Source organism: Lucilia cuprina, chromosome 2 (assembly GCF_022045245.1).
Source record: "Lucilia cuprina isolate Lc7/37 chromosome 2, ASM2204524v1, whole genome shotgun sequence".
Lineage (NCBI taxonomy): Eukaryota > Metazoa > Arthropoda > Insecta > Diptera > Calliphoridae > Lucilia > Lucilia cuprina.
The window spans coordinates 35288811-35314604 of NC_060950.1; the positions used below are offsets into that span (position 1 = coordinate 35288811).

Genomic DNA, 25794 nt, shown 5'->3' on the forward strand with positions numbered 1-25794 from the left:
AAAAGTTCTTCTTCATATATGCCCTTCGGTCGAAGGTAAATTACAAGATTTTTTACTATTTGATAAAAATTGATTAAAACAATCAAAATATGTGGCAGTAGGATTAAATATTTTATTAAAATTACAATAAATTATTTAGTACAGTTTAAATAAAATAAACAGTATAAACAAATACCTTAATTTTTTCACCGGCAGTTTTGTTTTAACACTGAAAATACAAAAACAAAACATAAATTAATTATATATAAGTACAAACATTAATATGTTTAAAATATGCATTATAGATTAAACAATATGAATTTATAAAAAAAATGTAATTCTCGTATAACCCAGTTAAGAATTATTTTCCTAAGTAAATTTTTGATTTAAAGACTAATTAAGATACCAAATAAACATAATAATAATTTTGTTTATATATTTTCCACCTAGGAACTAAAAATAATTTACCAAAAAATTTTAATTATTTCTCTTACCAATTTTGATATCTTTCGCTGGGTTTTTTCCTCTTAATTGCACAAAAAAATCAATTTCAATTATTTATACACATATATAAGTACTTAATGGCATATACATATTTACACTTTTAATGATTACATTTTTAGTAATATATTTTGTTTTAATTGAAATTTATTTTACAATTTCCAACATATTTTATTAAATTAAATTTAATATACAAAATATAAACACAAAAACACAAAAAAAAAACTATGTATTTAAAAAAGTGAATGAAAGAAACAACAATGTTGTAAGGCAGCAACATCTCTAGAAGGCATTCAAATAAAAACTAAATTTAATTTGCCATAAACTCTAGAGAATAACCACACAATACAACCCGAAAGTATTTAAAATACACAGCCACAACAATCTACTCAAACATAGAGTTTAGAATGCAGCATATTTAGTTGACATCAAACTGTAGAATTTAAGGAGAGCAGAAAAAAATAAATAAAATAAAGAAAACATATTTACATTAATAGAGTTGGATAAAGATTAAGTCGACTAAATAATACCATATTTCTGTATATAACTAGTTAAAACTTACATTGAAAAGTAATGAGTAAAAAAGATTATAACCTTTCACTACGTTTCACTACGTATACATTATTATATTAGTACGACAATGTCATTGGAGATGAGAATTTTCCAAATTCGCTTATAAATAAGAACATATAAAAGTCATTTCTTCTCTGATATATTTCCTACACTCGCTGAAACATTGTAATCAAACTACAGGTCACATTTTTAAGGTAATAAAAAGGTTAAGATCAGTCCAATATTCAACCAAGCCCCTAGAACTGAGCCACTAAATAGCGCTTTTGTATTAAGAATTATGCTTAATGTACATCAATCTCGCAAAACGCGGTACAACAACGACTCTTTCATAAATACATTGGAGGCATTTAACTTGATATGAAAAATAAATCCCATTATATTCTCTTAACTAGTGTAAGTTATAATATGGCCGGCCACTACTTACTCGTTTAAAAAGTGCAAAACAGGAAAATAACACCCATATCCTACAAATTAATCGCTTTGATATGCTACAATCATTACAGTCACTTTGGTTTTTAGTTTCAGTCAAGTGAAAATAAAAATTGCAAAACGTGTTTTTCTCGTTAAAAATATTAATCCCTTTTCATGGAGCTACTCATGTAATGAAATTAGTTTCATATGAAACACTTTAACTAATTAATGTACAAATGTGCAAACTTTAACTTTATACTCTCCGTTTAATCGTTTTTAATTTAAATTAAAAATTTTACATTTCTTGAAAAATCAACAACAGAATATCAAAACAAAAAAAACATAATAATTGTGACGCGTTGTCGTATAGACAATTAAAACAGACAGGAGATCAAATAAAAGCGATTCTTTTATGATAAAATTAAATGGGGAGATTTATTAAAAAAAAAAATTCAAAGTAATTTCAACTTTATGTTAATAATACTTGTACTTGTTGGCAACTTTGTTTGTAGTTAATTAAAACGTATAAACAACATATATTTAAGTCTGTATGAATTTGTATACAATTTAACTTTTGACAATTATTTTCTTCAATTTTTGAAATATTTTCTTTTGTTTATGATTTTTTTCTCTTTTATTTTCTTTAAATACCCACCCCCTAAAAATCTGCCTTAATTATTTTAAACATAAATTAAATAACTAAATAAATGTTTGTTGGTTCATAAAATACAAAACAACATTAATAATGATTTTTTATTATTCATATTTTTCACAAGACAAAGATGTCTTTTCTCTCCACAGTAGTAGTATATAAATCCCAATTTTCCGTTGCCTCGATAGCAAGTGCTGAAGCGACCCCTACAGCAAGTGTTTATAACATAAATCAATTGTCGCGCACAGTAAAATCCCACTCCCTCCCAATAAATAAAAATGAAAAAATTAACATAAAAATGTAAAATACATAAAAAAATAAATAAAAACACAGAAGATGTCTCACATATGTCATAAATTCTTTTTAAATGTTAATACTTGTATACATTTTCAATTTAAAGCGAGTAAAGAGGGAAATATACTAAAAAAATTAAGAAAAAAAATAAGAATGAAATGTTTTTGATAAAACATAAACTTCATTTTGCTAAGTGTCACAAAAGTTGCGTAGACACATTCATATAATAAAAGAAAATGACAAGTGTAGTAAAGTACGAAAGATTATGTGTTGAATTTATAAACTTGATTATCTTTATTGTGTTATAATTGTTTTATAGTACCGTTTGTAATTTAAAAATATTAGTTGATTGGAATATAAGTGCAAGTGAGATAGGGAATTCTGTTTTATTTATTCCTAGAATATTTAAATATTTATGTTTTAATAAGGACATTTTTACAAAAGTAACCGTAAAGCTTTTTAACACACAAATGATGTTTTCATCAGTGGAAAAATCTACTTCAATTCTGATTCTGATTTAACTTTGCGGATATATTTGAAAACTATAGTTTGTTTAGGATACTAAGTATTAACTGGCGGATATTAACTGGCGGATATTAACTGGCGGATATTAACTGGCAGATAAATCAAATACACATGTCGTTTTAACCATCATTATAAGAGTAATGTTACAATATTTTATTAATATATAGCTATATGAAATCACAAAATTAAGAGGATCATGATCTGAAATTCTAAACCAATTTTGCAATGTGTTAATTTATAGATTTTTTGCTTCTTTAAGAATGCGACCATGTTCAACCAGTTGTACTATGTTTACATATGAGTAGGTATATGTATACAAATATATAAGATTTATTTTCGTAAACATACGCACTTTATTATCATTAGAGATGTAACAATCATTTTTAATTATATTTACAAGTATTTGCACGTGTGCTGCCTGATTACACGTACTTATACAGTTGCACAGGTGCAGGCATTAAATTTTAAGCAATATGTATGAAGTTACTGAATAATTTGTATACATACATATGCGAAATTGATCCAAAAAGGGGTTGTTATGTTGAAATTTTTTTCAAATTTTTAAATTCTTATTCAATTCGGTGTAACCAAGCTGAATAATATTAAGTATCCCAGCAAAAAAAAAAAACGAAGTATTTTCAGAAGAATAACAAATGGCACTACTTTAATTATAGCACTAAGAGATTTTTTTTAGCATCTGTGGAATTTATGGCTATTGACTTCCAAAGAAGCGAAAGCAATTAGTTTTCTTTAAATACGAGATATCTTTTTTGAACTGAAATTTTCGCGTCAAGAGATGTTATTTTGGGGTTTTATATTAAATGTGTGTAATTCATTCCACCACCATAAGTGGTGATAGAGGGTATATATAACTTTGTCATTCCGTGTGTAACACCAAGAAATATTTATCTGAAACCCAACAAAGTATATATATTCTTGGACCTTATGAAATTTTGAGAAGTCAAGCTATGTTCGTCTGTTCGTCCATTTGTCTGTTTGTCTGTCTGTATAAAACATTCTCACGTTAACACGAAGCAACAAAAACTAACGAAATTCACCTATGCAGTTTGGTATTGAAAATGAACAAAATCGTTTCACATCGAGAAAAGTTATGAATCAACATTTAAAACACCTCCGAAAAATAAGCATTCTGATGTAATTTTCACGAAAACTATACAATATAATTTTATGAAAATCATCATACATTTGTTTCTACACAAATTTCACATACCTCCCATACAAAAATACATATTCCCGGCAAATGAGTTTATTGTTAAGCTATCAGAATGCTGATAGCTTCGCAAAATTTTACAAGTTAAAATCTTTTGTAAATAGAATTCATTCAGAGAAAAAATTTTCAGTATCGGTCCATAATTGGTCATAGCTCCCATACAAGGTCCCCTCCCGAAAATCACTTGAGCGCAAGTGACACATCACAAAATTAAGATATCCTTATAAATTTGGCAAAAGTATTGTTATTATATGCAGAAATATTATTATAAAATTTTTTCCGTTCGGTCCATAATTGGTCTTAGCTCCCATACAAGGTCCCCTCCCGAAAATCATTTAAACGCTCATAAGTCATTACTAAATGAAGATATCCATATAAAATTTGGTACAAGTATTGCTCTTATATACATTAATTTTATTTGCCGATCGGTCCATAATTGATCATAGCTCTTATACAAGGTCCCGTCCCGAAAATCACTTATACGCAAATAACTTATTACTACATTAAGATATTCATGTAAAATGTGGTACACGTATCACTTTTATATACAGATATGTTACTGTGAAATTTTTTCCGATCGGTCTATAATTGGTCATATCTCCCATACTAGGTCCTGTCCCGAAAATCACTTAAACCTTATTTGCATTAGTGTGGGAAACTTTTGTGTATGAAAGAAAAATCAATCATCTCTTTCTCTTACACACAAAATCGAAAGTTTTCCTGTGTGAACCGGCAAATATCAATTTGTGTAGAACAATATTATATATATTTTGAATTTCCTTGAATCTTTTACACTCATGCAAATTATGGATACAAATATCGCTATAAAATAAAAAAAAAATGACGTTTGTAATGTTCAATAAATCTTGTAATTGTAACAGATTTTAGTTGTCTAACTATTGGGGTTTCTCTACTTAAGACATGAGAAAACTTACTTCTACAAATATTTGATCAATTAAAGCAGTATTATTATAAAAGTAACTGGTGGAGGGTATTTAAGATTCGGCTCAGCCGAATTTAGCACTCTAAATTTTTTTACCATTGATTTTAATGTCGTTTCTTCGATCCATAAATAAGATCGTAGTATTTTATAAGTATTAACCTCTGTGAAAATTTCATCCAAATCCATTTTTAAGTAGGGTCACGAAGATGTACTTTTTTAAGATTATTGTTTTAACGGGTATTGCAAAATCAATTTACCACCATCTTTTTCGATGTTGGATATAAAAATAAAACTTTAAACACAGTATTAAATTTAAATAATAATAAACTTATCGTTTATTGAAAGTTATAAAATAGCATTTCAGAGAAGCAAACATGTAATAAACAATCAGTGTTATTGTAATCCCATTGAAAATATTTAAACAGTTTTTCCTATAATCTTACTTATCAAGCACTGCTAATTTTAAATAATTGCTAAACAGCAGATTTGTCAGCATTTTGTCATTGTCATAGCGAATTTGAAAATATTTTGTTTATACAGTCTTTCAAAATACAACACAAAAACACTTTATCAATTGTTCATCTATACTTTTTTCCCCTTAAATTTCAAATTTATACGACTTGCAAGAAAATTTAATATAGAATGATTTTTATGCGTTCTTTTTGGTTTATCGCATCTGCGGTATGCTATAAGATGATTAATGAGACAATTTTTATATACTTTTTTCTTGCTTTCTTATTCACCCCTGTGGTTTGGTTTTGGTTTTATATTTTATACTTTATTAATTTTTTTTCTACATTTCCATCGTACATATTGATGTTGTGTATTTTATGTTCAAGATTCAATAAGTCAGCGTTTAAGTTCATAAGAATTGGTAATAGTGTGTTTATGGTTTATTTCGCTTGCTGGCTGAGTGACAATGACAGCCAACGCCTTGCAACTCTTTAGAGAAATTTTTGATATTTCCAAATGAGTCTGTAACACTTTCTTTTAGCTATGAAATGATTGCATTAAAATTGTGAAAAACGATTTAATATCAACATTTGGCAGACAAAGTCACATCATCTACCCTAAAACTAGTAAATGTAAAGGTTTAACAAATGTCAGGGAATCTGTGTGTTTGTTTTGTTGATGCCACATCATGCATCATAGTTCTTTTCACTTGTTTTTTCGTTGCATAATGATGATTTGGCATCTTTACAACATGTACGTAAGCATAACATGTATGATGAAAAATTACCCTCAAATATTATTACTCTATATGGGTATGATAGAGAAGGGTGTTGAATGGCAAAATACTCACGTAGAAATGAAAAATGAAGGAGCAAACGTGCATGTAGATTTGGTTTTCATAGATGTGTACACTTACACATCTGTAAAACAGAGAAGAGAACATGCAAAAGAGTGAATTCTCAATGATGTAAATATGCTTTTGATTTTTTATATTATGTAATGATAATAATTTTGGGAAACATAAAGTAGTTCCAGGAATAAATTCTTAAAATGTATAACATGGATAAAAGTAAAAGTTTATTTATAAATTATTAAATGTTTAAGAGAAACTCATTATTATTGATTTTTTTTAACACATATTACATTTTATCTTCTGTACCCCAAAATTCTGCATTAAATCACAAGTTTAAACATAAAATTTTGATTTTATGAGCTTGTGGATGGACAGTTTTTGCAACTTTCGGCCAAATTTTTGATAACACGTTTTTGGTCAATATAATACTTTCATAGATATTTTTTTGAATTTTTCTTCATTAACATATTCTTTAAAACCTCTGTTGACAGATAGAAATATAAAAATGCAAATCCTTTTTTTAAATATTTCATAATATAAATATTTCGAAAAATATTATTTGATTGCATGATTTTTTGTTTGTGTCATATTGTTGCTGGCGTTTCTGTTTGTTTGTTCCCCTTTTTTGCACTTGACAATTTAGTTCATTGGTTTATCATTGCGTTCTTTATACACATAAGTATTTCCTTCATTATTAATTTTTTTCCTCATCATTTCCATTCACACATATGACATTGTTTTTAGTTTTGTCTTATGTTTGCTTGACATTTCATCAACAGCATCATGAACAGAAAAATTATTATCATCATTAACATTAATATTGTCAACGTCATTATTGTCAATGTCATCATGATGATGATCACCATTCTCATATACTAAGTGGTGATTGTGAATGTGTGTTTTTTTCTGGTATATGCAATATGGTGTTTCTGCATTCACCACTTACTCACTCACTAATAGTAGTTCGGAAGTATATGAGATTTTCTTTTCTTCAAATTTAATTTCAAAATTGATGGTGTTCTTTGGTTTTGTTGGTTGGTTTATTTAAGTTTATGACACTCAACCAGGGAAATGATTAATGATAATAATTTCTCAGGTTGTTGATATACTACTCATATAATTATTCATAAGAATGCTGTTTATTTCTGTGGACTTTTGACAAAATCACTTATTTGAAAAAGTTCATTTTACAAAAAAATCTTTAAAAAAGGTTTTTCTTTAAAGATTTCTGGTGAATTTTCATTACTTTATTTTTTATTCTTTGAAATAATTGAAAATAAATAACATAAACTATTCAGGAAAAAATTAAAAAAAAATAATTAAAATAACCCAGGAAAAATTGTATTAGTTCTAGAACACATGATTTTCGCGTGAACTCGTTCTATTTTGGCGTTGAGACCAATGATTTTTATTCGAAGTTGTCACCTTCGGAACTGGTTCAATTTTTATAAACTGTTGAGGAATTTTTTCTATTGAACTAATGTTATTTACAAAACTTACATTCATATAAATTTCTTACGTAAATAAATATTTTTTGTAGGAATATATGTTACAAGCAGCTAACTTTCCCTTCTATCGGTGCCATTCAATTAGGGATCTCTTTAATATCTTGTAGTTCAGTTGAATGTAAAAATATACATTTGAACGCGTTTTCTATTTCGATAAAAATAAGTTTATAAATTTTTAATTTTTTTGAAATTTTTTTCAATTGACGATGTTGTTTCCGAACTAGTATGCGTTCCATTGAACTAGTGCAGTAGTAATATATAACTAGTTTCAAAGAACTAGTTCCTTGAAAACTATTTAGAAGTATTTAAGAACCACAACAATATTCTAAAGAACGGGTTCCAGAAGTAATGGCGACACTACTAGTTTCAAGGCTGTTGTTTAAGAATCTGAAGTGGTTCTGTTTTCACTCGTTCTAGAACTAGTAATTTTTAGAACAAGTTCTAAAATTTTTAATGGGAAAAGATATTTATTTGAACAAACATATTGCGATATGTTTATATTTATCATATTTTCTCACATTTAATTAAAAAAAATAGAAATTTGTTTCAGTTAAAATGTTTAACTAAAAAAACGTCTTGACAAAAATTTTTTCATTAAATTAACAAAATATTTTCGTGCACATACCTGCACTATTTCCTTCAATAAAAATTTCTAATAAATGACGTTTTGACAAAAATATTGACATATTTTTTAAGTTCAATTAACAAAATGTTTTCATAAAGATAAATTTCGAATCAAAAATAATAAAATATTTCCCTAAAAAGTTGTTTTATTTCAGATATACTAATCAAACAAGTGTTAAGACATACAATTTTAAGATCAAGTAAATTTTATTTTAGAACATATGAGCAAATTAAAAAAATATGTCACCTAAAATGCAAATGTTTTTGTCATTACGAATGCTTGCCAAGTCTGAAGACATAGGCCACGTATCTTGTGCCATACATGTGCCAATTAGAAATTCAAAGCCATAAAATTTCATAATTTATGTAAATACTTCAAGGAAGAACCGCACAACTAATTAAATAAATTTCCAGTAAATATTAAACAGAATGTGTATAAGAAAAAACATATAAGTAAATATTTATATTTGAATTTTCTAAGTATCACTGTTGTGGTTTACAATATTTTGCTGGTATACATATTAAATAAAATATTTTATGGCCTTTAAAAACAAAACAAGAACATAGGAATGAATTTTTCAAAAACTTCGTTTAAAAATCGTTCTGATTTTTCACCAGGGATTAAACCAGATGGAAAACAGCAAAGACCAACTCCAAACAATCATACGAATAAAAAACACAGACTGACACCAGTGGGGAAGAACAAGATATATTTAAATCGTAGGAAATATAAAAAAATATTTGAGTATGGAGGTGGTTGCTCCATACAAACCCATACGTGTTTGTGTGTATGTAGATGAGCTTTGAAACCTTTTTACTGTCTGAGCACTCTCTCTGGTGTGACTTATTATGTTTATGGCCTGTGGCGTAAAGGCGTGCAAAACATGGTAATGTTTCATTGGCTTTTTCAACCAAGTGTAACGAATTGGAAAGATTTTTTTGCCTGTTTATACAACAAACATTCTAAAATAACAACAATAACAATAGCATGGTATTTATAGCAAAAGCACTCTCCATTGATGACATTAAGCAGTGAGAAGGAGTTGTAGGAAAAAATACAGCATTGAAAATAATCAAATGCATAAATTAGTATAAATATGTGGATACGGAGGTTTTTACATATGCCACAGACTTATTGGAAAGTTATGTAGCAATTTTTGGCTGCAGAGGTAGACGTTGTAGTATTAGTAAGTGAGAAACAAAATAAACATGTGTTTTTTATTATAAAGCCTAAGGGCTAAATTGCAAAATTTAGCATTATTATTTTTGCTAAGCAATCGCATTTAAGTGTTTCTATTAAAATTTTAATTATTTTTTCTGCTAAGTATATGCTGAAAATTAAAGAATTTCAAAAATATTTGCAGATTTTTTAAGCATATTATGCTGAGATGACCATTTTCAATCGCCCTTTCTAGAAAAAATATTTTTTCCCGTGCTTGGCATAAATTGGCCCATGTTTTTTCGACATTTGAAAAATTTGTTTAGTCCATGACCACTGAACTTTATTTTCATATTAAGAACATCAAGCAGAAAATTTGCCGGAATGATGTATAATGATGTAAAGGTTAACTAAAGGTATGTGCACGAATTAGCTAGTACCAAAAAAAAAACCACTCCAAGGAAAGTTCCGGGTATATGTAATACATAATTTTCATAAACTTATTAAAAACTCACTTTGTTATCCACTTTCGTTGAATTTTGGTCGTTTAAATAACTAAATCAAATACAAAGTATAAAGAAATTCACTTTAGAATGAAATAAATATCAAAGAAAGAAATGTAAATTTGCCTTTTAAATGTAGCAAAAACTATGGAACGACTTTCAATTGTAATAACTTAACTAACAACATACATTTTAGTGATTACTACATTTCATCTGGTTATTATAGAAGTATTCTAATAATAATACTTCTATAATATCCAAATATTACATAAATACTTTCTAATTCATTATTTTTCTTGCCTATGAAAATGTATATATTTTTGATGCAATTTACAATGACTAATTTTTCCAAGTACTTGTAAGTGTTTGTGACATATCCGTGTTAAAATAATGTCTTAAATTGTGTAAGTAAATTTTAGCAAAAAAACATACTTTAAAACCTTACATCCCCAAACCCTTAAGCAATTTCTTATTTTTTTAAATACTTTAATTTATATTACGTCTCTACACTTTTCGTAATAAATTTCATTTCAATTTTTATTTCTTTTCAAAAACTTTTCTATAAAAAATTAACCTTTTATTATACTACTTTACACCATACACCATATAAAGTTTGAAAATCCTTTTTTTCAGATATAAGCTTCCAAATAATGAAATATTTTCTTTAACACTGAAAAACAAAAGCTGTAAGGCCAAAATTATTTCGGTCCCAAAAAAAGAAAAAAAAAAACAAAGAAACCTTAATGAAATACAAGAGAAAATACTAAACAACATGAAACTACTTAATTAAATTCCCTTCCATATTGCATAGAGCCAACACGCGTTCTTGCTTCGCTTAGTTATTGGCATTTCTTTCTAGTTAAATTATTTAATTTCTTTAGATGGATGGCAACATCTTGAATATATTATTATGCAGACATGGCGTTGTGTATTCTTGTATTTCTCTTTTTTTATTCAGGCTTATTGTTTTATTTCATACAAGTTGATTGTGATGGCTGTAGTTTGTTATATGTATTTCTAAAAGTGTTTTAGCATCTGCATGGTTGAACAATCATCAAAATTCCATCCTTCAATACTTTTTGCTAAATACAACTGCCTGTTTTATGCACAGTAAAATAATCATTGAAATAATCAATGAAGCTGTTGTTTATTAAATAAGGCCAACTTAAAAGATCTATACATATACTATTATATTGTATAAAACCAGATTACATTAATTTTACCATAATATACATATTGAAAAGTACCTTTCGGAAAAGTTTATTTCTTTCCATTTAACGCATTAATGATTTTTCAATTTTTGTACCACTGTACTACATGAAGTTACCCAGAAAATCTTAATATTTATTAAGTTTGCTTCTCTTTGCTATTGTTTAGTTTCGTATTGTTATTTTTCTGTGCTCTTATTTTTTTTCAAGGATGCCATAACATTTTGCTTCTTTGTTTATTTATGTTTGTAGTATATAAACATTTAAACGCTGCAAACATTTCTACAGGATACACATTAGGGTTATAACTTTTATACAATTTTCGAAAATTTTAAATCGGATTTATCCTTTCCCAATAGAGTATAAAAAATTACGTTGAAGCAGTATATCAAAAGTGTACTTGTTTAACCTACCTTAATTACAAGGCGATAAAGCAATTTTATTTGTGAATGGTTTTAGAAAATCGCTTTGCCGCAATAGGTTTTTGCACAAAAATTAGTCGAGAAAATGTTTTTCGTTCTCAAAACACTACCACGGGCCTCATTTTGGTTATAACACTAATACACAAACAAAAGACAAGCATAAAAACTATTAAACAAAAAAAAAAAAAAAAAAAACAATATTTTTCGTAAGTATGAGTGTATTGTTGTTTTGAAAATGAAATATTCAACTGATATTGTTTCATATTAGGAATTCTATAGTTCTGCTGTTGTTTGGTTTTGTCTGTTATTTATATTTACGCTTGACTTGACTGCTACTATTGCTGCTACTACTTATATCCTTCCCATTCATTTATATTCGCTCACTCATTTAGTTAAAAATTTTTACTTTTTTGTGCTATTCATTCCAACTTAAATCAATAACAGTTAAATGAAAACAAACAAACTTCGAGAAAAATAAAAACACAAAATGAAAACAACTAAACATTACAGTGGAAAATTATTTGAAGAATGTAAATAATTTTCTTTAAACAATTCACTTTAATGCTACAACTAAATTTAGTTCACACAATCCCTCAACAACAACACTTTTTGCCAACTGGCCATGTTGTTTTGTTGTAGAGATTCGTTTTACTATGGTTATGGCAAGTTTCGAAAAAAGGATGGCATTTTTGCGTTAAAGGAAGAGATTTGAGTTTACAAAACGTAAAAAGGTTGACTTAACAATTAAAGTTTTGTATAGCGAAAAGTATTGAAAGTGGGTGTGTAGGGTTACAATAACAGAAACAATTTGTTGGTAAGAGAACGAGAGTCTGTGTTGTGCTCTCGTTTGGTGTAGTGCAGGCTAAATGAGAATGATAAAGTAATTTAATTGAAAAGTTAAATTTGTGAAATAAATTATTTAATTAGAATTTGATTTGATGATTGGATTATACATATAATTTCATTATTTTTTTCCATTTTTATTTTTATTATAAATTAAACAATAGCCTTGAGCTGTATTATATGCACAGTGGGTGTTGGGGTGATATAAAGTGTTGGAATGAAGATAATATTATTATCACACTATAGTTTAATAGAAACAGAAAGGATTGAATTTTAAATAAGCTTATCTAATGTTTGATATAAAGTTACACAAATATGATTGAAAAATCATAAAAAATATAAAATGTTTTAAATCTGTTTATTTCCGAAGAATTACTGAAAAGTTAAAATAAGAAGAACAATATTGTGTGACATGACTGATATGTGATAGTAATGAACAAATAAATTATTTTATATTTATCTTTATCTTTCTTTCATTCATTATGTCTGCCTATATGTTTATCTGGCTGTCGGTAGTTTTTAGTATCTATCGGTTAATCTCTCTATAATCCTGTATTTCTTAATTTAATATAATTTGGCATTTAATAACGTAAGGTCCCTTATTTGGCGAAACTAAAAGACGCTACAACTAAATTCTAAGTAAATCTAACCATAATACACTAACACATACTTTTCACAAAAGAACAAAATCTTCCAAATTTATTTTCTTGTTCGACCATAATGATTTTAAAATTAAAAAACAATTTAATACATGCCATTACTTTATAACCTACAGTACTCATACAAACTCACATTTCTACCTTATTTCTTTTATACTCGTTCATACACAGAGAATAATCTGATAAGCAGGTGGACATTTTATTGTACACCACCTAATACACAGAAGGGAATATTAAAATTAAGCAACACTTAAAACGATAATGCGTGATATACAGAAGAAAATTTGTTGGTGGTATCATTAAATTAATTAATAATGAGCTGTGAAGTTTATTGTTATTTTAAGCCCAAAGCAGTTTGCCTTTGTAATGTATGCGTACTCCAACGAAATGAGCAAAAATGCCTAAATGTCTTTTGACAGTACTAACAACAAAAAGATTTTAATAATTTAATGTATTTTATTCCAAAACAATTATTTTCATACGTATACATTTTAATAAGATGTACATTTAATAGTATGAAAGTGCACATAATTAATCCGATAAAGAAATATTGACATTTTGGGGGTATTAAGGTAAATAATAATGAAAGTGGTTAAGCTACTTTGGTGTATGTACAGTAAAAGTTTTCATTTAAAATCCATTAAGAAAATGTTAAGAAATAATTCTTTTGGGGAAAAACGTAATTGAAATAAATTGATTAAATGTTTCAATATCATGTAACTTGTCATGTTATTTTATGTATGACAAACTTTGCAAAAGTTTTGCTTTTTGTAAAGTTTTTGAGATTCTTTTTCGAGGAAAATACAAAACTATTGCTAAAGATTAGAAAATAAGGCATTTAGTTAATGTTTTTAATCGGAAAATGTTAAGACAAAGCATATGCTAAATGCAAATGTTTTAGACTTTATTGATACAATATTACTATCAATAATTTAACTCGACTTTAAGGCTCGTACTCAAGAAAGATTGTAAAACAATTTAAAAATTTATTGTATGAAAAGAATCACCAAAAATTGAGTAGTTTTCATATAATTCGGACATTAAATATAAAATTCTTTCTTCCAGAACTTTTCTGGCTAAAGAGAATTAATGAATTTTCTCTTTTCTTTTTAAAGAATTAATTTATTTAACAATTTTTTTCTATTTGTCAGGAAATAATGTTCTGGCTAAAACCTGCAAGTTCTGGCAAAGAGATAATATTTTTATTTACTCAAATTTGTTCTCTTTTACAATTTCTGGTACAAACATGCAAACTTGACAAGTAAAGGAACAAACCTAATATTTATACTAAAATTTGTAACTCAGAATTTTAATTCAAAAATTCAGTTTTATTTAAAATTGAAACAAAATATTTTTTTGAAGTTTCAATTTATATTCAAATATAAATTAATATGTATCGCAAGATAAATCTTGTATCGCCTTTCGAAAAATATAAAATTTTTAAACTTGTTCTGCATTGAGGTCAAGGTCAGTAATATGTGAGAGATTTTTTACGTTTGTGGTAACATTTGTCGTTCCCTAACCTAAATGTAAGTATACCATATGGCTTATATTGTTCATTTTAATAGTAAACTAAATTATTTCAAATTTTTATCAATCAAATTTGATACAAAACTTTGTTTCCAGGATTTATCGTATTTAAGCAGATAGATTGGTTAAATATTTAACTTTAGCTGCCAGATAAAATATTTCTGATCAATTGAACTTATTTGGATTCCAAAATACGCAATCTTAAACTCTTTATTACAAATTTCCATATTTTATAACAAAAGAAATATAATTAAAATGCTAAATTAAGATTGCTGAACAAATAAAACACATACCTCCCCTTTAAAAGACCAAAAAGTGCAAACTCTTGTAAACATTGTTTAAATCTATATGATTTGCAAGTCCTTACACACAAATAAATGTATTCATATGTACATGTCCAATACATTTATGAATGAAAATAAATTAAATTTTATGCCTGCTGATTTCTGCCATAATAGACAAAAATTCAAATAAATTTTACATTACAATTGTATTGAATTTCAGGCAAATTCTTTTCATGGCACCTACACAAAAATAAACAGAACACAAAAAATTTGTAAATGTTGTTTTCTGTTGTTTATTTCTGCAAATTCAATACATATCACGTTTTTATTCATGATAATTTATAACTTGTATGTATGCAGGTAGGTAGAAAACTAAAGGTGGTAATTAAAGTGCAGTCGGAACGAACAAAATGTACTCTGCACTATCTTTGCCAGTAATACCTAAAAAATTAATGCAATTGAAAATTATAATAGCACTAGCTGCTTTGACTTTACGCTTTCATATTTGCTAAAATGCAATATCATTTCCCAAATAGTATACTAAATTTACTTACTTTTCAATGTGTTCTATAATTTTAACCATTTCCAATATATCGATTACGTCTGATAAATTTCTTAATAATTGCTAATATATTGTGAGTGTTTTGTTTATTTAAACTTTTACAATAATACCAATGTTTTAGATATTTTATGACAATGCAAATAAATGTAAATAAAACGAAGAGCCTTTTTTTAAACTTAGTAAATACTTTAACCAATGAAAAACTATACTCAATACCTTTAGTAAAAGAAAATTATTAGTTTTTGATTAAAATATAACTTTCTACATATAAATTCTGGATTTGTTTTTTCCCCAAAATATGTTAAGCATTCATATTATTATATTATTTGTACATCAGCATATTTATTTGTTTATATATTTTTACTATGCATACATATGTATATTATGAAATGACAGCAAAATAATGGAAATATATATAGCTGACGATTCGAATTCTGTTGACATTTGCGTTGATGGCGATGATGATTACGATTGGTAGCAGTTGTAATGGTAACTGTAATAGCAGTTTGCAGTTGTTAATGAACAATTTTTAAAATTGTTTCTTATCATCTGTGCAAATATATGAATAAGTAAATAATCAAATATAAACAAAAATTGCGGTTTGTTTATTTTTGTTAATGCAAAAAAATAAAATAGTCGAAAAAATATATATTGATTTTTTTAATCAGCTTTTTTATTATTTTGTAAAAAATAAGTTTTAAAGAGGTCATGTATGTACATAAGGATGTCCAATTTTACTCCAACCATCAAATATGGTTTCCTTCATAAAATAATATAACATCAATATAGTTATACACACTACACAAAATTAAATATGAATTCATAATGATTATATCCAATCCCCAATATTATACGTTTAACAGAAAATCAAAAGCTAAATTACTACAAACATAATTAAGAATATTTGTTCCCGATTTTTTAATGTTACATGATTGCATGAAATAAGAAATCTAATAATTTTTTTGCTAGATTTCAATATCGTATATACGTTTTGACCACAAATGCGATAACAGATTATTGTCAGTAAATATAATATTATATAATAATTTTATAGTCTACACAAATATTTTAGTGTTTTTTTGTGCTTATGTTTATAACGCACAAGAATATTGTGCGTATACCAACCGACTCAGAATCACTTTCTGAGTAAATTAAGACATGTCCTTCCGTTCATCTAACTTTCCGGCAAGCTGGCTGACATTGACAACCTTGTGTGCAAAGTGCAGGACTCAATTTTTAAGAAATTTAAAAAAAATTGAACCTAACTTTTTTAACTACGTCAAATATACTACTATCTCTCCACAATTCGGCAAAACTAAAGGCCCAACTATAATGTGCATAACCTGGCTAAGGGAAATGTCAAAATCGAACGAAAAGTGTCTCAAGTGCTTAAGAAAGTCCGTAGAAACTTTTAGGTGGCATAATGTGCATTTAAAACAATTTAGAAACATTTTATCAAAATAAATTAATTTCTTTTTCCTTTTCAATTTTTTTTCGTGTACAATAAACAAACAACTGATACAGTACAGAATGCGCGGCCAACGTCGCTTTTTGCTTAAGCAAATAAAATTTGACGAAACTCTCTTAAATACATTATAGTTTGTCACAAATGTTTATATGTATTCGCACAGTTGTTTAAGCTGACTTAAACTAGTTTATGCATATTATAGTGAGGCCTTAAGTTTAATATAAGCATAAATAACACCGACGATTTTGTAATTTTAGCATTTTCTTTCTTTATGAATAATTCAAAAATTTAACGTCCTACATTTTTTAAATATTTTTTCTGGACTTAGAGGGCCAAAATAAAGAAATCCACATAAGTTTTATATTATGAGCAAAATCGTTATAAACTAGTGTTATTGGTCCTTATTTTACCATATCCTCCATACAGATACCCTATCGTCCATAGAGATTCAGACCATATTCGACTCTAACTACTTTCATCAATAACATGTTTATATATATCGGAATTAAGGAGAACATACAACATGAAAGTTTTTCTATATTTTTTATATTTATTCATGGTATAGGTATATTTTGCACACCATAGTATAACGATGCGTATGATTAATATTAAATGAATTAAATATGAATATGTATACGCATCAATTTTAGATATTTTGGTCTTTCACATACATATTTGTAAAGCAACGAAGTGAGGTCCCATCTGTTTATTGTAAATTAATTACTTAAATGTAATTTATTAAAATCCTACAAATATTTGTATTAAAAAATGCTAATTTTCTTATCAAAATTAAATTTGAAAAATTTTCGATTCAACATAGTCAAAGATATCAATATTATTTGTAGTTCAACTTAAAAGATATACACGGCAAAAATTCATATTAATAGAGCATATTTTAAAATTAAGGAGGTTCTGCATGACAGATGATCGGAAAAGGCTTTATCGGCAAATTCGTATACAATTATGCAAATTTTACCATAACTACAACCAAACAAATTACATACTAAGTAAATTAATATCCAATTAAACCAAGTGCACAATTTACAATGATTATCCCTCAATTTGTACGTAAAAAAAATTTATGTAATAATTTTATTAAACATTTCTTTTATACAACTAAAATTTTTCCAAAAAACAATTACATGCTAGTTAGGTATGCATCATAGGTTTAATGGCTATTTTTAGGAAAACTTATTTTATTTTGGTATCAAAAACCCACTTAATCATTAAGGTTTATTTCACGAACTTAAAAAGGGGGACCCCTTTATAGCAATCACAACAACACAGCGTTTATATGAGAGCTAGTTGTGGCATAAATGCATACAATCATAGTTTTTACTATTGTGTCTGTGTGTTTGCATATTTTTGAGGGTGCCGGAGAATAATACTAAAAATAATAATTCCTAGCATAAAACTAGGCAGACGACTATTTAAGCAGCTTAAGTTGTCTGATCTGCCTTTGTCATTGTATTTGCTCGTACCCAAACGAAAAAACTATGTGTTTTGTTGCTATACTAACAAAAGGACATTTGTTTCATTGTAAATACACAAATTTTTATTTGTGTCAAGTAACAAACAGTTGCTGTAGTAGAAATGGAAGCTGCAACACAAACAACCACAAAAACCACACAATTTTTAACACAATTTAAACTAATGACTAAAAATTTGTCAGCATAAAATAAAACCACAATTTATGTTAATATATTTGTATATATGTATGTATGCACGTACGTTGGGATATAAGTTTAAGCAAATGAATGTGTTTATCATGTATGATTTTAATTTTACATCCGTTTGCTTTAGTATCCTTTTTTCTGTTTATGTGTTTTTATATGTGTATAGTGCACATGTAACTTATTGTATCAAATGTTTGTAATTTGCTGGCTATTGTTTTAAAAATGTATTCGCTGAATTTATGTAATTCTTTTATGTTTTATAACCTTTGTAAATACAACAAACAAAGAAAAAAAAACAACAAATAAATAAAACGACCTACATAAAATATTTATACGCAAACATATAAATAATATTTCATGTAAGTGTAAAACACAAATGATAAAAAAACGAAAGGATTGGATTGTATTTTATTTTAATTTAAATAAAATTGTAAAGCTTAAAACTGTTTTAAAATATTATTCTCAATTAGTTTTCTCTCCACATGTGTATGTACATATATATTTATATATGAAATCATTACTTGTATACATATTTATACTGACTATTATAATTTAACACAAGTGTTATGTAGTATTTGTTCTTGTTCTCTGTTTTTTTTATTTATAAGCCTATGTATTTGCACTTAACATTAAATGTTACATGTGTTATAACATTAAAATACTTTTACAAATTTGTTCGTTTTTTGTGTTGCATTAAAAAATGTTATCCTTAACGTAAAACGTTTTTTTGCAGATTATGTATAATTTTTAGACATTTTGCGGTTAAAATATAAATTTTGTGACATTTGAACATTTTATAATATTACATTTCATTACAAATATGTACTCGTTATAGGGTTTTTGTAATTTTTGCTGATAAGCATTTTGTATTCATGTGTTATGTGTAATATAAATTAATGTTTTGAATGTAAGCAAAACAACACATTTTAAGTGGTTTAATAAAAAAGCTCATTATTTCTGCACTACAATTTTTATATTCACTAGGTAATTAATATCAATTAATTAAACAAAAACTATGTAAAACAATGATTTTATTTAAAAAATATTGTTAATATACACACCATCAAATCGTATGCTGTAAAATAAATGGTAATTATATAAACCAATGTGTTATTTGGAATAGGGCTTAAGTGAATTATGGGAGAAGCCCTTTTGAGTTAACAAAATATTTTTGTGCAATTTTTAAATTCCAGAAATGAGCGTTAAAGTAATTTTCTGAAGGAAATCTTATTTGATGGCAGGATTAATTTGGCCCGATGCTCACTAAATTTGGTAGACAATTTTAACATGTGTCGAATATCATCGGTATACTCGTATTTTTAACCCAGTAATGAGCTTTTAAGACATTTTCTAAAGCGGACTTTGCATTAGAAATCAATTACTGACCGATCCTCATTAAATTTGTTAGATTAATTTTGGTTCATATGAAAATTATTTATGTCGAATTTCGTCCCTAAATTTATATTTTTAAAACAGTTATGAGCGTGAAAGTAATTTTCTAAAGGAGACCTTATATGGGGAGTAGGTTTAATTATACACCGATCTGTTTAAATTGTATTCCGGGTGGCCACTTGTATGGGGGCAAGATATAGTCAAACATTGGCAATCATAAGTGTTGCATTAAATTAAAAATGATTTATTTTTTCGTAAAAATTACGATCTATTAAATACAAAAAACTCTAGACAATTATTATTGTGTACTCAATTTTTCATAACCTGCTCTTAGGCCCCTGTAAAAGGACTTTAAAATTTATAGGACATACGATTTCAAAATATGGTTTATTTATATTTATATAAAATATTTCGTATTAATATTAAAACCAAATGGAGCTGAGAATCTATGCTTCTATCTTTATTTCATAATGATTAAAAAAGAATTGAAAGCTCTAAGAAAATTTGTCACAAAAAAGTAGTTAAAAATTTTTGTTTTGAAATTTACTTTTAGATTTTTTGTCTAAGTGAGTCAAATAAAAAATATAGACAGATACCCTGTTTTCATTTGTTACCTTCAAAATTTTGAATTCTTTTTATAAGGATATACAAATTAAAGTAAGCAGAATTTCTTGCTTGTTTTTTATACATATCACTTATTGTTTGCGTGAAAAAACTGTTGACTAAGACAAATTTGAGTTTAAATTTAACAAAATATTGTTGAATTTTTTGGAAAAGAATTGATCCCATCACATACATATTTTATATTAAAATTAACAAGTTTTTTTTCTTGAAAGTGTATTTTTTCTTGTTCTATTTTTAAAATATTTCTGTGTTAAATTATTCACTTCGAAATTATAAGTATATGTACATATTTATATTTCATAAATTTTTTTTAATGTTTCATAAATTTCCATTAGAACATATGAAAACGATTCAATTAATGATGAACACGTGTCTTTAAAAGTAAAAACAAATTTTTTCAAAAACAAAACAATATGTACATTATAAAAATAAATAAATTACGTAACAAAAACGTATACGAAATGCATAGTAATTGTAATCGCAAGTACTCTGAAGCGTATGAGTAATATTTGTTCAACTGTTGTTTGTATATCAAAATGAATTATATTTATTTGTGTGCAAGAAAGCGTGTGCTAAAGAAATGAAGAAAAAAACATGAAATACGCTCAATTAAATTATTTTTGTCTGGTATGCTTAATTTAATTAATAAATATTTAATCAAATACAAAAGCATTATTTTGTTTTACTTCTTTTTCTTTGGTTTTCACTTACATCTGTAGAAGTAAATTTAAATATAAAATTGTATATAAACTGTACCAACTGTACAGATATGTACACTACGTTGATATTATTTGCATAATAAGAAAGAAGCGAAAATTATGTGAATTTTTTCTATTTATCTGCGTGGCATGTGAAAAAAGGGACAATGAACTATTGTCGCGGAAAAAGTATTTTTTTTTTAATTTAGTTCTTTAAGACATAACCTCATACTTTTCTTACAGTTTAAAATGTTGCATATTTAATATACTACCTTTTGACACAGCAACTTGTAGTAACATAAAATAAAACATGAAATAAATTAATTTTTATACAAATTCATGTTGATACAAGGACGACAGAAAACAAATGAGCTGACTTGTGTTAAAGTATAAATTATAATGAACATTTTTTCCTTTAGCATTTTTTTACTCAATTTCAGCTCCCCATAATAAACAAAAAGTCAGCAAGACAAAAACAGGCATGAAAAACAGTTGAGAATATAGTTATTAAATATTAATGTATAACCTACATAATAAATAACTAAAAACGAAAGAAAAGTAAAGAGACAAAAGAGGGCAAAATACGAGAAACCAAAGTGACATTTCCTTAAAAGCAAAAAGTCAGAAAGAAAAAAATTGTCAACCAAGAATAAATAAATATTACATATGTAGTATTTTATATATGTTACACTTGTTTGTAGTTAAGACCAATATGGCAAGTAATATTGGAGAAAGGTGTAAGTAGTTACTTTTTGGGTGAATAACTACATATTTTTGTTCGACGATGACCAAAAAGTAACTGGTTACAAATCTGCTTACCCGACTTTTCCAAAATCGACTACTGTTAAAAACACTAACTAATTCCTTATTAGACATAAGGTGTGTTTCAAAATTATAAGAACAAATATATTTTTCCAATTTCTCTTCAAGTATTGAATGGATCTACAAAAAATTTGTACAAATAATACATTTTTGCATTTACTATTTATACATAAACAAAAAAATAATTTTGAGATTATTGTTGTTGCATTTCTGGAAGTTTTTCGTTATTTTAATGTTGCATACTTATAAAACCAAATCAATAAAAACCAATTATGCAACTTAGTAGGATTAAAAACTTGGATATAATTGGCCCTAAAATAAAGAAAAAAATTGTGTCTTTGATGTACCATGTAGATTTTTCTCATTCTGACCCTGCAAAAGGTAAAATTTCGGCCATAAAACCCCAACTTTTGAAATTTAGGCAAATTGCTCAGAAATTGGATAGGATTGAGAATGTTGTTATTTTTTTCTATTTATCGTGATAATTAAGCACAAACCAAGTGATCAGCAGGTCATAAAACTCTTTCCCAGCGAGAAATACCCCATAATATATGCAAAAAGAACAATTCAACTTTGAGTTTAATAAATATAAAAGCTCAGATTGGTGTTTAAGTGCCTAAAATAACAGTGTTGAGGACAATTTCAGAAATAAATAATTCAAAATAATTAAAAATGATGCAAGTTCCGCGGTTACTACTCCATCATGTTACTGCAAAGCTCCAGTTCGTGAAAAAAAACATGCAAGCAAATTACATCCAAGCATGACTTTATCTATTTTTTTTTTTTTTTTTTTTTTTTTTTGTAAATGGAAAAATAACTATAAATTTTACATCAGTTTATATTTGCGAAGGAAAAAAAGTGGAATCCAGATAAAAAATAAGGATATTGGAGAGATATGTGCAAGGATTCCCTATACTTTCCTAAGAGAAATTTTGGCGATGGGTCGTTGATGGTTAGTGCAGCTTTTTGCTCCGACGTCTGACTCCAATTCCAATTTCATTCATGTAAAATTAACAGCACGTCCTACGCCAGAACTCTAGAAATTAATTTTTAGCTTTTCATGACACAAAGTCCAACAAAAAACTAAATTTTCAGCAAAGAAAATGCTTTATACCTTACATAAGATTTTTCAAAAACTGGTTTAACACCAAAAATACACCTGCTTTAGAGTGGTCAGCAGTGCTAACTAGATGTAAAGTCCACGGAAAGTCTTTAGGGGATACAACCCAATCGAGTTTACTTAGGAAATCAACGTACGAAAGCCTTAATTTACGAAAAAATGGAATTTCACTGGAATCATCAATATTCAATATTGATCAAAATATAATAAAAACTTTAATAAAAAGTGTGAATTCTGGAATATTTAATTTTCTAAAATATAGGGGAGTCCGAATTACTAAATAATTTTTTAAAATTGTGTTTAATTTTTAAAAAATAATGAAGTGTTTTTATAATTTTGAAACACAGACAAACTTGTTATTTGAAAAATATTAGAAATTACGAAAAAAATGGAGATAAATAGGACATCGATGAAAAGCACGTTCAAAGATGATCATGTTTCCAAAATAATTTATAAATTTTATTAAATATTTTAAAGCAAAATATTATAATAAAAAGTGTTTTTATAATTCTGAAACACACCTTACACTATAGACAATTGACTACAAATTCCATTCAAAACAATCAATTTATTTTATTAAAAACGACAAAACATTACCAAGTAATTTATGAAATAACTACATATCCTACAATACTCATTAAAAACTTACAAATTTTACTGGGTATCGTCTATCAACTTAAATATTAACCATAGCGTTTTGTGTTGAGAATTTTTAAAAAAAAGTTATAGTAAATTTCTGTCACTATAATAAATTAATCTCCGAAAATATCTAGATCTTATACAACTTATTCTGACACAAAAGGAGAGATTGTGGAACGTCCAAGTCCTATTGACCAAGACTGTACACAATATTATAGTGCTAGTAGTAGTGGGCGAGAAAAGTTTGAATAAAGATTTATAAAGGGGTGATAAAAACCGTTCTGGGAAACACTCTGAACATTTTTAGATTGTATGAAGAAAAGGGGAATTATTTAAGGCAACTGTCCAAAATTTTTGAGTGTGAGGCACAATGTGCTAGTAAAATCATTTGTTGCAGATATAAATTGGCTATTTATATGAAGGACTTATTTTTCTTATATATTCCTTGTGTACGAATGTAGTATTTGCCTAACCATTTTAAAATAATGACTTAATATACTATTGTGTAAGTACATATTAGTATATTTATCCCTTATCTGGTAAAGAAAGATGTTGTTGTTGTGTCACTGCTTAATTAAAAAAACAAATTCTAAAAAAACGCACAAGGATGAGCTAGAAATGTGGAACTTATTTTATGCAACTGCCCCAGAGGTAGAAAATTAAAATTTCAGGGACAAATATGGACTCTGAGGATCTTCGAGTATACTTTTTGGTATACAACCCTTTAAAACTACACAAAATAGTCAAAGTACAAAGAGTTCTCAATGATTTATTTATACCATATGAATATAATAACTCAATTAACTCGTTGTTTGTAAGCAAACATAATAAGATTTTACTTCTAAAGATATTGTCAAGTTTAAATAATTTGTTTAAACACCAATGTTTAAGTCATAAATAGTAACATGTAGAAAACGTTTTAAGTAGGAGACGAAATTTTCTTCCGGACTAGTGTTTTCTTTAGAAAATGTTATTTCTTTCCAAACTACTTAAATTGCGTTCAGCAAGAAATTTCTTCTTTCAAAAACAATATTCAAAAAATCAAATTTTTATTTTACTAACTTCTTTCTTTATGCTTAGTTAAAGTTACATTTTGATAATTTGTTGTTTTATTTTTCTTTTTAAACAAAAAATTTGCTATGTAACACACGTTTTTCATATAAAAACAACAATCTTATTTCGTTTGTATGTCTGTATGGCTAAGAACGTATGAACAGAAAGTCCTTTACCTCTAGTAGTGTATATTTTTTGTTAATGTTTTCATCATATAATAAAGTTTTTGTTACATTTTATTGTTCTTGCTATATTTTTGTTACAATGTTGTAATGTTAAGTTTGCTAGCATTTATTGTTTATGTATATTGTGTAGTACAAAAAAAATGTGTATAAGTGAAAAAAAAGTTTTACAGAAAAAATTTTATTTAAAATTAAGATTTATTAATAAAATAATTGAATGAATGCAAAAGTAAGAAATTTTATATGGTTAAGTTTCTCCACAAAAATATGTTAAAAGATCATCTAAAATATAAATCTAGAATAAATCACAATTAGCTTGACAATATTTCATTGTGAGCTTTCTGGTTAACTATCACACTATTAGACAAATTTATGTAAGTAGTGATTTTCTTCTGTAGGGTGT

At 26.7% G+C, this 25794-nt stretch overlaps 1 protein-coding gene across 5 annotated transcripts in view; it reads right to left on the bottom strand.

Moving 5' to 3' along the window:
* Positions 1–25794, bottom strand: part of LOC111675268 — a 116663-nt gene that overhangs the window by 32925 nt on the left and 57944 nt on the right. For 4 of the 5 annotated variants that reach the window (XM_046947991.1, XM_046947985.1, XM_046947965.1 and 1 more), the window contains one exon: positions 176–208. The gene's annotated coding sequence lies outside the window, so the exon portion shown is untranslated. Of the gene's footprint in view, positions 1–175; positions 209–473; positions 614–25794 lie in introns of those variants that run through there. The other variant, XM_023436002.2, reaches the window with a different exon arrangement.